Source organism: Leptinotarsa decemlineata, unplaced genomic scaffold (genome assembly GCF_025532065.1).
Source record: "Leptinotarsa decemlineata unplaced genomic scaffold, Ldec_3_MD MMD2_tig00000090_RagTag_RagTag, whole genome shotgun sequence".
NCBI lineage: Eukaryota > Metazoa > Arthropoda > Insecta > Coleoptera > Chrysomelidae > Leptinotarsa > Leptinotarsa decemlineata.
Genome location: NW_027412541.1, coordinates 1,147,910 through 1,165,651, shown reverse-complemented (window position 1 = coordinate 1,165,651; position 17,742 = coordinate 1,147,910). Strand labels below are relative to the sequence as shown.

Here is a 17,742-nt window from a genome sequence, read left to right as displayed (position 1 = left end):
ATCCCTCAGTTCACGATTTTATTGGCCAAAAATGGCAGATGACATACAAAATTATATTAATAATTGCGAAACATGTCAGAAAAACAAATACGACCGGAATCCTCCTGTAATTGAATTCAACCTAACACCTACAACTTCTAAGCCATTTGAGCATGTTCACATAGATACATTCAAAATTTCAAACGAAACTTTTTCAACAATTATCGACACATTTTCACGATACGGTCAGGCATATCCATTAAAATCCTTAACCGGAGTTTTAGTAGTCGAAAACTTACTCAATTTTATTATCCATCATGGTTTACCACTCAAAATGAACGCTGATTCAGGCACTGAATTCAAAAATAAAGATCTAGAAAATTTTTGTAAAATTTATAACATTGAGTTGCATTACACAACTTCAAAAAACAGTAATTCTAATTCACCAGTTGAAAGATTTCATTCAACACTGATTGAGCATTATCGATGCTTAAAGGGAGAACAGCTGATGAAAAGAGCTGTCCTTGGCTATAATAATTCAATACATAGTGTTACCAAATTTACACCTTTCGAAGTAATTAAAGGTCATATTAATAACACAGACCCATTTGATTTAAATGATCGTATAATTGTTTCCGATTACGTTCAAAAACACAAAGAAAATTTCAAAAAACTGTATCAATCTATTCAAAATTCCAACCAAATTACTAAAAAAAAAGTCATTGAAAACAGAAATACTCAACGAAATGAACCCCCACAACAAGTATATTAGAACAAAGGCGCGAAATAAAGATCGACCGAAATTTAAGAAAACTGAAATTATTGAAGAGACCGATATAAAACTCAAAACAAATAAAGGCACCTACCACAAAACAATAGCCAGAAAACCAAAAATTAAAAAAAAAACTTTTGTTACAGGGAGTGAAAGAACATGAAGATACACGTGTTGATAACGCTATACCTTCTACTTCACGTGCTCCGAGTCCAAAGTGACGATATTCAAATAACCCGTATAACCAACCCCATCCTTCCCATACAGCTGGGAAATGCAAGAATTATATACAGCAAACATACATTTTTATATTCCATAGAACTTAGCTCAATTATAAAACAATTAAACAAACTAGACGACTACTTCCAAATAATCAAAAATAATTTTGATAAGGGAACAATTAATAACCCAATTTCCTATCATGGATTAGCATACAGCCTGCTAGTCAGAACCGAGTATCTTATCGATACGACAAAAAAGAAATTAGAAAACCTCCAACCCCATATCCGTATTAAAAGAGGTATGATAAATGTTATTGGAAAAATCGAAAATTGGTTATTCGGTACTCTTGATGCTGATGATGGTAAACGATACGACCAAAGTATCGCTATATTAGAACGTAACCAAGAAAATATGATTAATGAGGTAAACATGCAAATCTCTCTGTCCAAAAAATTAATCAATCACTATAATAAAACTATCCAAATTTTGAATTCAAATCAAGAAAAATTAGAAAACAGTCTAAAAACATTTCAAGTTGCAGTTCAAAAAACCATTGGCGACCTGACGAATTACATTAGTTTTCAAAGAATTGTTTCACAAATAACCCTTGACTGCCAAAATATGATTACTTTTATCGATAATCTAGAAGATGCTATCACATTTGCAAAGTTAAATACCTTACATAATTCAATAATACCTAGTTCTGAACTAAAAGAAATAATAAATTATTTAAGCAACATCTATTCTGATTCAAAAATCCCGAAATTTGAAAGTATGTTGACATATTATCAATTTTTCGGTGCACAAGTAACTTTTTCGAATGACAGAATAATTTTCGCAATACACGTTCCTATTATCGGAAACGAAGTTCTTACATTTTTCCACCTTTATCCTATCATCCAAAATCACAGTATTTTTATCCCAAAATACCCATATTTGGCAAGAGCAAACCACAATATCCAGTTCGAAGACAGTCCATGCCCAGTATTAGAGAAAACGTATTATTGTCCAGAAGATTACTTTTCCGAAGACCAATTTGGAAATAAAAGCGCCCACCATAGTCAAGATCCCGAAAAATTGCCAAATTGAAGTAAGAAACAAGATTTTCACCAACAACGTGAAAATAGGAACAGGCAAGCCACTGATCTTACCTAAAATTGAAATGAAAAATATCGAGAAGTCAACAATATATGAAACACAAAATTTCTCTAGACTAAATTTTGAAGAACTCTACGAAATCAACAATATAGTGGACCGATTGAAACCAATCCACAAATTTAACAACTCCGAAAATAACACTACCACTTTTGGCGTCTTTGCAGGAGTTACTATCACAATAATTGTCCTGATATTGGCAGCTTTTAAGAAAAATTGGATTAAAACTCGTATACTGGGATGTTGTTGCTTCAAAACACCCCAAAAAGAAGAAAATACCAATGACGAAGATATGGTTCCAAGCCGCCAAAATAATTCCATTATTTTTTCGGCCTAAGGAGGGAGGAGTTACGTGGTCATAGTTCCCACGACACGGCCATTCACACGGATATTCAGCTGAGTAAGAGATATTCCAGGAATCCCTTATCTCGACATGCAGTAGCATCCAGTTAACATTATATTAATTATCATTCTGTTTGTAGCTCTCGTAAGACAGTCGTCTCTAGTTTGTAAAATAAATTCTTTTTAAAAAGTTATTTTCTCATTCCAATCATTTAATTCGTGCATGCGTTGTGTTACAGTCGTAATTGAAAGCAAAAAGAAAAAACTGAATGGTTACCTTCGAAATTCAATTTTTCTCTCAGAAACTGTTACAGTATAATTTTTCTTAAAGTGGTTGTCTGTCTGTTTCGCATATTCGATAACTTATATCAAGGTCATTGTTCTGCAAAGTTCGCAACTATGTACGTTTCTCGATGTCTCGTCAATTTTAAATATCGCTCCGCATCAATCACCGACAATTAGCTGTCAAATTAGGTGAAATATTCTCATGAGTGGGACAAAGAAGTTCAACAACGATATTAAATATTTTGATTCGTGAACGGGAGACTAGACGCATTCCAACATTACAAAATTTGAATCAGTAGTAAAAGATTTCAGGCAGGAGTACAGTGTGTTCATTTAGTGAATGTGAAAATACGAGTTCTGGATTATTTTTCATTACTATTACCCACGATTGGGGATTGAATTGCCGTGTTCCATTTTTAACAACTAGTGTTGTGAGCTTAGTTGTCATTACCTCTTTTAAAGGGGATACAAAGCTGAAATCAGACTCTAAGGTCACCCTTCATCAAAGGTATGGATAAAATAGTTGATAAAGTATTCTAGAGTTATAGTGTTCTCTCTATCCTCTATAGGCCTTTTTCGTTTTATGCCGTTGGATAACGTAATAAAAGAATTTCTGAAATTTGAAAACCTGACAGTTCCGCTACTTCCTGGAAATGGGGGGAGTGCAGTTTCAACTTCCCAGGTTGCAACCAAAAAGGGAGGAAAGCTAACGAATCGGATGAGTATCACCATTATTTCTTTGATTATTGCCTTTTTCTTTCGACACCCAATTTCGTCACCACCAGCCAAGTTATTTGTAGTTATTTTCAAGCTAATTTAACTATATAAATAAATTAGACTTGTTTCAACCCCTAGTACGTACAGTATATTAGAAAGTGAGTTTTGTAAAGTCACGTAATATAGATGTTCCCTCTCTCTCTCTCTCTCTCCAAAGAAAAGGTTGCATTAATTGAACTACTTAAGAAATACGAACCACCCGTCTCCACTGAGCTAACCAGTGCTCTACCCTACCTCAAATACTGGCTTTTGGTAGAGCAATATGAAATTTTGATACGGTTTCACCCTTCAGAGTAACAACTCTTACACAGTATATAAAGACACCTTCTGAGCCAGGAAAAAGCCCGTAACAAAACTACGCGCGATCTCATATTGCATATTACATTTGAATAAACACGAAGAAACCCACATCTCACAGGTTAGAAAAAATGTAAATATTGCGATATTATAAAATAATTTTTATCAAACCTTAAATAAGCTGCGAGGACCGGCTGTGTTTGAATTGCTGGTTCGTCAATTTTTGCAATCAGACTACTTTCTGTGGGATTTTAAAATTTGTTTATTTGGCTATTTTGAGATGTGTCTTTCTTAGGTGACGTAATTTGTGATTTTTGACACCTTCGAATATAATTTTTCAAGCCAGTTTGACGAGCGACTGTAGTACAAAGGGTTTTACACAAATATTCATTCATTGACGTTCTCAATGATAAAATTCACTACGAACACTGCTGGATACGTCCACTCGAGTAATCTGTGATGTGATGCCATGATCATAAAAACAACAAAAACCAACGTTCATTTGTCTTATGAGTAAAAAAGACTTAAAAACTTAGTTGCTCGTCAATCATGGCAGATGTTTTTGATATGGTTGCGAAGAATCTCTTGTTAGAAAAGTTCAATCAAAAGTCATAACTTTATTGAGAAAACTCATAAACCAAAGTGCTTTTAATTTATAGAGAAGAATGATGCCCGGAGAATTGAAGTCTCTGCCAACAAAACGGGTTCGGAGCGAGTCAAGGTACACTTTATGCTCCAAACGCTTACGAGATCTAGATCCAGACATAGGAAGAGAAAGAAAAATAAAATCAAGAGTAGAGGCTTCAACTTTTTCTTCTGACTACGGCATTCAGATTCAAGAAGGTGAATACGTTTGCAAAAAGTGCTACAATATTCTTCGATTGAACAAATTCAAAAAAGAAAAAGCCAAGGCTCAAGAAAAAGTAGCAACGGCTCAAGCAGATACATCAATCTAATCGCAGGTTCCAGATGTCATCTCAACTCTTGCTACACCAACATCCGGTAATCTCCATAATCCTGTTGAAGTGGATGAACCCGTTTTCCGCAGTGGTGATGAATGAGCTTGTTTCATGATATGGAAAATGATACTGGTTTGCTTATAGACTGATCGAGTTAGGGGTATATTATACTTATGAAGCCTAATCGGTCCCATGATCTCCTTATATTTGCAAAAAAAGAACAATTTGAAAAGCAAGAATTTAAATTGGCCGCATGTCTGTTGACCAATAAAATTGGTAGTTTCTGGAGCGGAGTTGCCAAGTGTATTGGTTTTTAATATCCAATCACAGATCTGATGATCCAATTTGACAGACGCCATTTTTGTTGTTATTGTTGTCAACTCGGTGTGAAAACAACTGTTACAATTATCTAATTAAAGAAAGTTTTCTTTTGTGAAAGGTAGGTATCGGCGGGTGCCTATTTTGCTACATATTCCGTGTCATTAGTTTAGATTCCGAAAAATGTTTCTTCGGGTTATTTTTGGATTGAATTTTACCATTACTACCTTGGCCGAGCTAAAATAAAAATTAAGTCAAAACTTTCAAATCATTCAATAAAATACAAAGTCTGAAATGAATGTCATAAAAATAAAAGGGACCTACTGAATATACCACTTAGGTACCGTTTCAATTTACCTTCTTTATTTCGGTACCTAAGTATTGCAAATTTTTCAAGTAAAATCCATGGATCACTTCAAAATCGATTCTTGGTAAGTTGTCGGAGTCAGTTTTAACAAAACTTGGTTCAACATTCATTTTGAAATTATTTTGAAAAAAATTCGAAGTTATGTGTAGAAACCATCAACATTAGAAAGAGCACATTTTCGCATACGCTACAGTGGGCACTGGCTGACTGGATGACAATATGGCTTATATACCAGTAACGTTGAAGTTCTTATTTTTGTTGGGTGGCATGAATGCATAATTGATTTATTTTATTAGGGTTCATGATCATTCGAAAAACATTTGAAAATACAGCTCGTTAAATTCTATTTGGAATCATATTAAAATATAACTTGAACTATATCAGTTATCAAGTCAAATATTATTGTCCATTTTTATGCTTAATTCGTGGATTCGGGCGATCTTATTATTGTATATTTATTTGTTTGCTGGCTTCATTCCTAACAAAAATGAATGAATAATTACAGGAAATTTTAATTGATCGTTCATTTTCTCAGGAAAATGGCGTACCCATATCACAATTTATTGGTTTACTCGGCATTAAAAATGTATGTCATATCGCATCCATTCTGCTAGTTTTCGCAATATTGAGTTTCAACTTTTTCTTAGCTGACAGCTCGCGTAGGAACAATTTCGCGTAGGAACAATTCGTTTTTTCATCGAGTTTGGTTTGTGTCTGTTTTAATATAGTGCATTCTTGTGCTGATTTCAATTGTGCTGGAAAGCACAAGAAAACAGAAAGCGCATTGGTTTATAGATGAGTTATTTTATATAATGAGTTTAGGATAAAATGATGAGAAAAAAATTGATGAAAGTATTGAAAAGAAAGAACTACAATCCTACTCTTTCAAGACTTTATAGAAATCATTTAAAAAGTGACTATAAATGAAAGGGGGACGAAAATATTGAATTTGATGACACAGTTTTATTTCAACTTCAAGTATTCTCCATAGAAAGTATTATCTGGAGTTAATACTGTTGCTGAAAGTATGATACATTTTACTTCATTAAATTTTATCATATGGTTAATGGTATTACCTCAGAAGCTTCTGTTGGGTCAGTTCGAGTACAATCAATTCTGTCTATACTTGACCTCATTCAACCTTCCTCTCAAGTTCTGGATGATTCAACAGATTACCCAAGCGAGCCTATAATGTTTGAATTCAGTTGCAATATTAAAAAGAGGTATGTATGTGGGAATCTTTTTTTTTATAATAAATTGTAGTTATACAGATTGGGGAATGTAGAATAAATTGAATATTTGAAATGATTCTGTAATCCAGTTTGCTATATTTTTTGATTTTCATAACTGTATATTATTAAATAATGCATAAAATCATAGTTTAGGTAAATATTTCGTGATCTTTCAACTTTGTGTACGGATTTCAGATATAAAACTCAGTTCTAAACATGATTTTTTGTGTACATTTTATTCAATGTGGAAAATTTTTCATTAATTGAAACGTTAACGAGTTCATATACACTTCCATAATTGAATTGATAAATATAGGCTTCGTAAATTTAACGATTTGGCAATTTGATTATTTCTTTTGTTCCTATTGCTCAATCGAACAAGAAGCGGTAATAGGGCCGTGACGTTACCACCCTACCACATTCGATTTTTAACAATTAATTACGGGAAAACTACTGTACTTAGAGAGCTGAAACAAAGTGCACTGGTTTTCAATTTAAAATTCCTATCAAGTGAACTATAAACCAAAAATCATGAAACAAACCCATTGAATATGGAAAGCGAGTCAGGACCCACTCCGAATAGTCAATCTGTCACGAACACTAGTGAACTAGGACTGACTATAAAGCGAATCTCAGTCCGTAAAATCTGATTCTCAAACATCAAGTGAAACATCAATTTACTCTGAACCATTTGTCAAAGAACCTGCAGAAACTGTAACGATGCAATTCAACCGAGTACTTGCAAGTAAAAAATATTGCTTCATTTGCCATTCATTAAAAGATTTCCGGGACGTACCTGTTAAAAGAATTCAAGTTTTTGTAAATGAATTGGATAGAATTGTTATATTCTCCGATGAGTCCGAGATTGAAATATCAGAGGTTCAAAATTTCATGGAAAAAATATCTAAAAATGCAGATTCGCGTGTCATAGATAAGATTGGAAACTACAGTATGTCAGAAGAAAGGGTAAAATCTTTGACAGGATTTTTATGGACCGATATTCTGGAGTTGCGTAAAGTACTTGTAACCATGAGAGATTCTGAAAATCGAAATGTTCTTAAAGCTCTCGTCATTTTCTTGCTCAAATTGCGATCTGGAAACTCGGACAAAATTATAGCAGCTGTTGTGAAATTGAGTGAACGGGTTGTGAACGAGTCAATCCATGGAGTCTTGTACTGTTTCGAAAAAGAAGTACTTCCATAATATTTCGGTGTCGACGCAAGGGGCAGAGAATTTTTTCTCAGTCAGATCTCGCCTGTTGCTGAGCTATTGCACAACATAACTAACAAATTAGTTTTAATTTGTGACGGCACTTATTTGCGACACGAAAAAAGTAGCAATAACATTTATCAGCGAAAGTCTTACTCAAGTCAAAAGAAAGTAGCATTGTGTAAGCCTTTTACTAGTTGTACCTCGAATGGATACGTTATTGATTTGCCAAGACCATTCAACGCCAACCTCAACGATGCTCAAATATTGCAAGGCATACTGCAAGATCCGGAAAGAATCAGTAAAATTCTGAGACCGGGAGATGTTTTTGTCTTGGATCGTGGATTCCGCGATGTTGTGGAGTTTTTGAAAAGTGAGGGTAATGTGGTTCTCATGCCATCCTTAAAAGGCAAAAGAAATCAACTCACGGCAGAAGAGTCGAATTATTCGAGATTTGTTACTAAACTTCGTTGGGTTATAGAAGCAATTCACGGGATAATAGCCCAAAAATATCCCTTGCTTCATCATCAGTTCCGAAATAACATGTTAAAAGATGCAAAAGTTTACTGCCAAATTGCTAATTGCCTGCAAAATCTTTTCGGAAAACGGTTAAACAATTTGGACGAAAAAACAAGACTTGTAGTAGAGCACATGAAACTAAAAAACACAAAAGTTAATAATTTCGAGGAAAGGATAAACGAAGAGAATTTGAACAGGGAAACGGTCCCATTTGAAACCACATCTTCGGAGGAACTTTTGGATTTTCCCCAGTTAACGTTGGATGATTTCGAAGTATTTTTCACCGGTTCGTATCAACTTAGTCAAGCCATATCATACTTGGCAGAAATCAAATCAAACCAAATCCAATTCATTCATCATTTTTGATACAAGAATGTATATATGACACGTCACATTTTACAAAAGATATTTTATCTAATATCACTTATATCAACAACAACACGTTACACAAAAATATTATTTTCCTACTCTTACAGGGAATAAAAACAACTAGTTACCAAAAAGTCTATGACTTTTTTCTTGAATTCGAGAAAATTTGTTTCACTTCTGATGCTGTGTGGTAATAAGTTAAAATATTTTGCCCCGGCATAAAGTGGTGAACCTTTGTACTCATTACGGTTTATTTTTACCTGATGAAAGTCGTTTCTTCGTTTCGTTTGATGAGAGACGGAGCTACATGAACGTAGCTTAATATTTTGTAAAGATAAATACATGGTAATGTGAAAATTTTTTTGTCGTAGAAAGTCTTCTTACAAGATTATCTGTATTTGAGATCAAAAATTAATCTAATGAAACGTTTTTGCATTATAAATATTCTATTTATTTCTTATGAGTGTCCTCAAATGGTAATATTTATATTAAGCTTAGAATACACTAGACCAGGGGTCTCCAAACTACGGCCCGCGGGACAAATCCGGCCCGCCAGTGTCATCAATCCAGCCCGCGACAGTCAATGATTTACTGTCAACAATCTGGCCCGCGACAGCCAATGATTACCTAATTGTTGTTACTATTGCTGTGATAAGTTGAAGAAGAAAACACAGAATAATAATTACTCGGTTTTATTTACTTGCAAGGAAAAACTTAACGACAGAAATGATGACAAAGAAAACTTAACTTAAGTATCTAGGTTTAGGCAAATTAATAACTAAACAAATAATTGAAATGAATCACAGTAAAACAAAAACACTAATGAGATTTAGTAATTGTGATTTTCCACTGACAATACTTTGTAGTTGTGGATCAATTTTACTTGTACCAATTATCAAAAGAGATTTAAGATGCTCATCGGTTAATTGAGATCTGTAAACATGCTTTGTGTACTTCATCTTGGAAAACGTTTTCTCACACAAGTAAGTAGTACCAAAAACAGAAAACAACCCACGAGCAAATTTATGCAAATTATCAAATTGTTCCAGTGGAAGACTCTTATAAAATTCCAACAAAGATGAATTTTGATATTTGTTCTTAAGCATATCACTGCACCGTAAATCAATAATTTCCATTTGGACTTCCGGAGCCAGGGTTTCAATGTCAGAATCAAAAGGATTTTGAAAAAGCTTAATTTCATTCGCAATGACATCAAAATCTGAAAAACGAGTATGAAAATTTATCTTCAAAGCACTCAAAGTTTCGATTGCAAAATTGACGGGAAATTCAGTCTCTGTAGTGTGGCTGAATATTTCACATGTTTCAAAAAACACCATTGGAGATGGCTTAAGTAATCAGAGAACATTTTTTTGTATTAGTTATTCGATCAATAATTTTGAATGATTCCATTCTTGTTTGGAATTCGTGAATGTTGGGTTGGGAAAATATACGTATTTCTTTTTCCACGATATCATTTTGTTTTTGTATGATATTTTGATGCCATGTTAATAATTGACTTGAGTGGTCAATTCCAGTCTTAGTAATATAATTACCATATTTGGCACATCTGGTTGGTTCATTTGAGATGACTGTAAGTTCAAATGAGTCTAATATATCAATGAGTCTTATATATTGAGGGCAAGTTTTGTCTAGAAAATTGATATTAAAATCAGCTGATATGATAATGAATGTATATTTCTGAATAATACATTTCAAGAGACACTCAAGTGATTTGAAAAATGTTTTAAAGTCACCGGTTGGTGGGCGGTATATTGTTGTAATACACAAATTATTATCTTTTTCAATTGCCGAGCATTCGAAACAGCCTTCTATTGACATTGCTACTATATGTTGAATGTTTTTACAGTATTTACTAGCGTTAATGAATCCCGAAATGTTAACTTGCTCTAATCGATCACTGTTCATCCAGTGCCCACAAATACAAATGAATTTTACCTCATTTCGATCACATATAATTTCCAACAAGTTAATTTTACCCCCTAAACTTTGTATGTTAAGGTATAATAAAACATTTTTGACAGACGCCATATCATGGTTACTAGTGAAAATTTGCTGAATTTCCGAATCGTCATTTTCTTCTAGTTTTTTGCATTGGTATCCTCTTGAGTAGTGGTAGTATTATAGCAAAAAATATACCTATTCACCAGAGCACCCGAAGGCCATATCTCAGGTTTATAAACTTCCTTAACAAATTGTATTGGGAACTTTACTAACATAGAACACTTTCAGTTATTTTTTGTCAGTATTTCACATGTAAATGGGATATGGGGAGCTGTTAATTTCAAACCTTCAAGTTCATTCGGAGTGGTTTCTTCTGCTAAACTGTAGACATGTAGATATCCTTGTTTAGTTAAAGTCCTTATGGAGTCTATTTGTGTGCTATTTCCTACAATTGGTATCTTCTTTCTTCTGTGCCTGTTTTGATTCTGCCACCCAGTAGATTGTTGTGCGTTTTTTATCCCTTCACTGACCTGTTTATTGGTTATAGTTTTTCTAGCGGGAATGTTTGTGTTTTGTATCGACGTAGTAGAGGAGGTTTTCTCATTGACTTTCTTATCAATACATGTATTTTCATCATTTCATGTGAGGTGATACTTTAAATGTTTGTATTCTGTGACATAGATGGCTGAGGATGTATTGTATTCGGCCATTTCTCCTCGGGGGTTGGTTTACAAATTCTCATCAAGTTGATTTCCTAGAGGTTGGTGATTCTCTTTTCGAGTTCACTTACTAGAAGAAGATGGATTGCTTCATTTAAAATTACTGATAGAAGAACCATGCATTATTAGCTTTGAGGTGAGGTCACGCCACTTAGTTCAAAAGTGTACAAATGTTACGTTAAGTATGACAAAGACGGAGCTGGTATTGATGCAATCATGGGATACTGTTGTACATGTGCGAGTTTTTTGCGAACCATTGGCTGCTGTTCTCACGTCGCAGGCCTAATATACCACCTTTCTTACGGAAGATATTTGTCGAGGATCGACCTGCAGAAATGCTCGATATGGAAAATATGTGTCCCGTAATCGATGAAGATAGCGACGAAGATTGAACATTTCTTTCCACAATTTTTCAATATAAATGTGATTGTATTGATAAAACGATCTTTTGAACAATTTTTTTCGATGTGAAAGAATAATTACTTACTGAAAATGATATCAACCTAGTATACTGCTCAGTGATCTTCAAATATACACCGTTACCTACCTGATATGTTATATAGAAACAGTACGTTAAGAAATCGATTTCATCCTCTCCCTGTTCTTTCCACGGATTTAACAATAGAATAAGAAAAGAAAAAACATTTCCATAGAGAACATATCATTTTTACAAGTGCTCAGAAGAACATGCACCATTCGCAGCAAAGTCCCGTTTATCACTACGATAATCTTAAAACGACATTTGTTTATCACAAGAACCAAAAAATTAATAAAAATGCTCTATAGTAAAATTTATATATGTGAAATTTTCTGAGGAATTCAATTTTCAGGTTCAACGAGCACAAAAATGCATTTCCGAGCTCGCAAGGTGCTCTAAATGGTGACAAACGGCAAAAAAACGTAAAAAAACGACAAAAATTACGAAAAACGGACGTTTAAAACGTGTCCAGGTCTTGAAAAATCTGAAAAAATCCATGAAGGCGTATTTTTTATAAGTTTTCAGAGTAAAAAAAATTGACGTATTTTATTTTGGTCATTTTTTTTTTATTTTATCAAGTTGTGAGCACGGGATTTTGGGGACCAAAAATTTTTTTTCCCAAACGTGTCATCATCACCTATAATAATGAATTTTTTTCAGAATTTTTTATCAGATAGTAAGCTGGGAAGAAATTAATGAAGAAAAAGTAATTTTTTGGCTCCCCAGCAGGGGGAGACGAGTAACATGACCTATAAACTGTTATAAGAACTATGTTTGAACACGTTTTTTCAGCCCGATTGACATATTTCATGGGTGAGTGGGCATTAGAGATGGGGGGCATTTGACCCAAAGAAATAGCCATTTGGATTGGAATTCAATGTAATAACGTTTTAATGCTGCCAAACACACCATTTTCCTGTTTGAGTAAAGAAGATCGCCGTACCGCCTGTTAGTTGAAGAGAAACATTCACGGATTGAGGTATTCCTCTGGCTTTGTAGAATATAATCAATTGGATGCCCTCCTCATGGAAAATCTACAAGGTGTCGATGTCATTTATGTGCGAGGACATCAAAGACATGACTATCTGCGAAATTTTACGAGTTGGATATACCTACACGCGTTGTGAATTTGGAGGGCTATGACAATATGACATGGATGGTTCCCATATTCTACAACAACGAAGGTGTCTCACACTGTATGCATCACATTCGCAACCGAACCAACTACAATTGCAGTCTCTGAAACGTAGATATTTTATACAAATGGCTTTGTGATAAGTTACCAAAATAAAAATGTATAAATATTTTTATTGAAAATGTTTTAGGGTAATTCGAGGAGAGATGGGCACAGTTTTGAAAAACGAATAGTGTCACCGTTAGTATGCAGACTATTTGCTAACCTCTGTTGAAACACGTTAGTATAGAGATTATAACACACAATGTAGTGCAACAGTTACGTCGAAATGGATTTATTTGGGATCTATTAGGAAAAATTCTCGCCCTTGTCTTTGTCCATCTCTCCTCGCCTTGCGAGGAGAGTTGGGCACCAAGAAATTTACCGGTAAGGAGAGATGGGCATAGCTTTAAGTTACATTAAGCGACAATTTTTTGTGATTTTTTCGCTGGAAATCACAATTTCTACCTAATTCAATTGAATTGTATTCCTCTAGTTTTCGAATAGGCAAAATATCGAAAGGCAATGTATGTATCAGGTATAGGTATAATGAAAGAGAATTAACCAAAGAACAATTCAAAATGAGGCCTAAATGTGCTAGGCTGTTTTATTAAAAGAAACAAGTTACCCAAGAACATAGAAAATTCAGATAAATCGTTACTAAAACCTATCATGTTCTGATATCTTGCTGGGCTTGCCTCGATCGGATTTGACAGCACTATGACAAGGTCCTCTTCATCTGCATAATTCGTCTCGTCGGTTTCCTTAAATTTCATTAACATCTCTACTCTTTTATAAAATTTGACTTCCAAGCCTTCTGAACTTTTACAAATTATTTTGGCAACGAACAAACGGTAGGCCATTTTTCCAGAAACTCTGACTACCACAAACGTGCCCTCTTGCAACTCTTTTGGTCATCTTCTTTAACTTCCTCAACTTCTTCGTCCCATTCGTCAGTACCGTCGTCATGTAACGAAATGGCCTCATCACATTCAGACTCGTCGTACTGATAAGAAAGTTTTCTTCTCCATTTCTTCTCTTTATTTCCTTTCTCCATCGCTTGCTTTTTCTTAATTTCTCTCTTCAAAGCTCTATCCCTCTCTTTTTCTTCAACTTCCTTTTGTTTAATTCCTTTGTTAAAAGCTCTCTTTCTTTTTCTTTCCTCAACTTCCTTCTGTCTCATTTCTTTTTTTAGAGCCTTATCTTTTAGCTCGCCCTCCGCCTGCCTTATTCTTAAACTTGGTTTTCTGCGCATAAACGAATTAAACCAGGGAAAACCTGCAAGACCAGTATCCTCACTGAAGGAAGTTTTAATTTGAAGTGCCTGCGCAATCCTGAAGGCCATTTCACGCACAGCCCTTCGGTCTGGTGCGAACCCTCTCGCTTGTAATTTTTCGATATAGTTGACAGTTTTCGTTTTCACTTCTGCGCCTAGTTGACTAGGCGGCCCTAATGAACCTTTTGATTTTATTCCACTTTCAAGTCTGTTCTGTAATGTAGTTCTGGGGATGCTATATAATTTTGCAATAGCAAGCACCTTCTGTCCGTCTCTTACTTTGGCAATGGCCTCCTGCAGAGATTCCTCGGTTTAGGAAGCTTGTGTGTTTCCCTTCCGAACATACACAGTTGGCATCTAATAGAAAAATATCAGAATATAATCTAACTCAGTTATCGAGGATAGATGGGCACCTGCCCAACTATCCTTGTGCCTTTAATGCCCATCTCTCCTTTTTGTTGAGGAGAGATGGGCACCTCGGCCATACGGTTTACATGTTCGTTAAGCGACTCCAGTGCATTTAACATTATTATCCAGCCCCATCCTAGTTATGCCAAAGCATATTTATTCAAAAAACAGTAAAAACGAAAATGTAACACATCTTTAAAAATATGAGCGAAAAATTTTGAGACCTTACCTTGACAGTGTTTCCTAAATAATATAAAAATATAGACACAACGACTTATAAAACGACTCTACAACAATGGCCGCGCCTGCTCCTCCAACTAGCAGCGGACGAAATGTTAATAGTTCTTTAAATAACCGCTTGAGGATATTGTGCCCATCTCACCTCACTGCCCATCTCTCCTCGAATTACCCTATTTCTTTTTTTTACCTAACCTCACCGCCTTATGATAATATACCTTTAACAAAAACTGGAATGAGACGAAAACGACAACGAAAAAACGACAATGACGACGAAAAGATAACGAATAAACGCACGCAATACGGTGGAAACTCACGCAAAACGATTGAAACGCACGCAAAACGGACGAAACGCACGCAAAACGGACGAAACGCACGCAAAACGGACGAAACGCACGCGAAACAACGTATTTTGAATTGTCATTGTCGAATACTTCGCTCCCCCATTGGCACTTCCACCTTCGAACGTTAACTCCACAACACGTAACTACCAGACACTTTTGAATAAATATATACGTTTCTCATTGAGATCGCACGTTGAAACACAACAATTTTGTTAAACCGACATGTTTGTTTCTTAAATGATGTATTTTGAGACACTCTGTACACATTGAGGAATCGCACGTTGAAACGTTACCGCCTCAGTGTTACTATTTTCAATCGGATTTGTAGGCCGTCGTAGTTTGGAACTGCATACTACCGTTTCGCCAGCACGAGTGGCTGGCTTCTTTGGAGGTTTATTCACCTTGATGCTTCACCGATGACAGTCATCGGTCTGCAATATGTGCTGACTAATTGAAAACTTTCTATATGTAAATGTGCCAATTTTATACCAATTTCTACCAAACATAAAAACTTCAAGCTTTTGAATTCACAAATTGAGTCGATATAAAGTTGATCAATCACTATTTATATTGTGTTCACACTCGAGACAGAGAAACAGATAAATTTCTCAGACCTGACCATTACGCACAATCAGAATAAATTTGAGTTCAATGTTTTCAGAAAACCTAGCTATACTGACATTACCATCCCAAGCTATCATTTCCATCCAGACAGTCATAAATTAGCAGTGCATTCTCACTGCCTTTATCTGCTAACAATCTAGCTAGGGAAAATTGATATAATTACACAGATAGGTCATAATGGTCATAAGGGTTACAAACTCAATTATTTAGAATCCTTGGAAATTCACAAGCATAAACATTGCGGGTGCAACCTGTTACATGATAAAATCGATTTAGTCTACTCACCAGTTTTCAAATTAGCACATCCGCATTGTAAATTGTAAATTCAGATACTAAATCAAGCGAAGTACCTCTATTATTACCTACAGGGGTGTTATATAAGAGCTAATATATAAACTATTGTTAGTTTAATGTATAAGTTTGAAAATTTCCTTATAAGACGAAACTGCAGTAACTAAGTTATAAATAAAATTGGTAAAAAACATAGAAAGTTTCAATTCTATTTTCTTCATTACGATTTCCTACCATGTAGTAACTACATCCATCAATTTATTGTGTTCACGTTAAGTAAACGAAAACTTGGTTGGAAAATTAAGTAGTTATTCCTTTCACCTAGCGCTTCACGAAAATACAACTTATGCACGCACCAAGAGTACACAATTCAGGGTTAATGGCTTTCTTGAAATGATTTTCATTCATCGTCACCGTATAAGATAAATAGAGGGTCTGAGAGAGAAAGAGATAGAGAGAGAGAATGAATTACGTTTATTGTCATGAGAAAAAGTTCCTGTTGACAAACGTTTTTGAACTATGTTGAAATTGTAAAAAGGAGTACCTGAAAATCTTATCTATATAAAATATAATGTCAAATGCATTAGTACAAATAGGTGCAAATAAATGCTATACAAATTAATATTTTCTTTAAAAATATATATATTATATTGAAATACTATAAGTAAATCCTATAATTCATAATTAACAACATTATTCATTGCTTCCGGCACGCCAAAGCACTATTATTTGCAGGTGATTTTAAACTTTTCCTAATTATTAAAACCTCTTTGGATGCCAATAGGCTTCAGTCTGACCTTGACAATCTATCAAACTGGTGCTCCTAAAATGGCATGGACTTGAATGCCACAAAGTGTCATACCATGTGCTTTTATCGATCCCATGTACCTTCTACCACTTTTGATTACACTTTAAATGGTCATGTCTTGGAGTCTGTTAATCAAATATAAGACCTTGTGGTTGTTCTTGATCCCACCTTGAGCTTCAATCTACATTTACCCACGGCTATCCATAAAGCCATGATAATACTAGGGTATACCACGATTTGATCTCCACAAACTTTATTTGAAAAATATAATCACAACAAGAATTTTAAAATATTATACACTTTAATACAAAACCTCTTCGATTCATTAATTCAAATAAGTGTATTCAGCTTTTCCAAATCCTTTTATAATCACAACATGTTTCGCTAGCACAGTAGCTTTCTCAAGTGTATAAGAACAATTTGAAGTATTCATACACTTGAGAAAGCTAGCTAGCCAAACATGTGATTATATTTTTCAAATAAAGTTTGTGGAGATCAAATCGTGAGGTGTAGTTTTTGAAATAAATAAATAAATAAATAAAATGAGTAATCATTGTAAAATTAATCCAAATCATTTAATTGATAAAGCCTATTGGCTTTATCAATTAAAATTTCGCCA

At 34.5% G+C, this 17,742-nt stretch overlaps 1 protein-coding gene and 1 long non-coding RNA gene across 5 annotated transcripts in view; one reads left to right on the top strand and one right to left on the bottom strand.

The window, feature by feature from the left end:
- The window catches only part of Ack (Activated Cdc42 kinase), a 126,415-nt gene that overhangs the window by 94,875 nt on the left and 13,798 nt on the right, over nucleotides 1-17,742 (bottom strand). The gene's annotated exons all lie outside the window — the stretch shown is intronic.
- LOC141481173 (uncharacterized) lies at nucleotides 3,062-16,853 on the top strand. The gene is made up of 2 exons (XR_012464788.1): nucleotides 3,062-3,263; nucleotides 3,325-16,853. It is a non-coding gene; the product is annotated as an uncharacterized lncRNA (long non-coding RNA).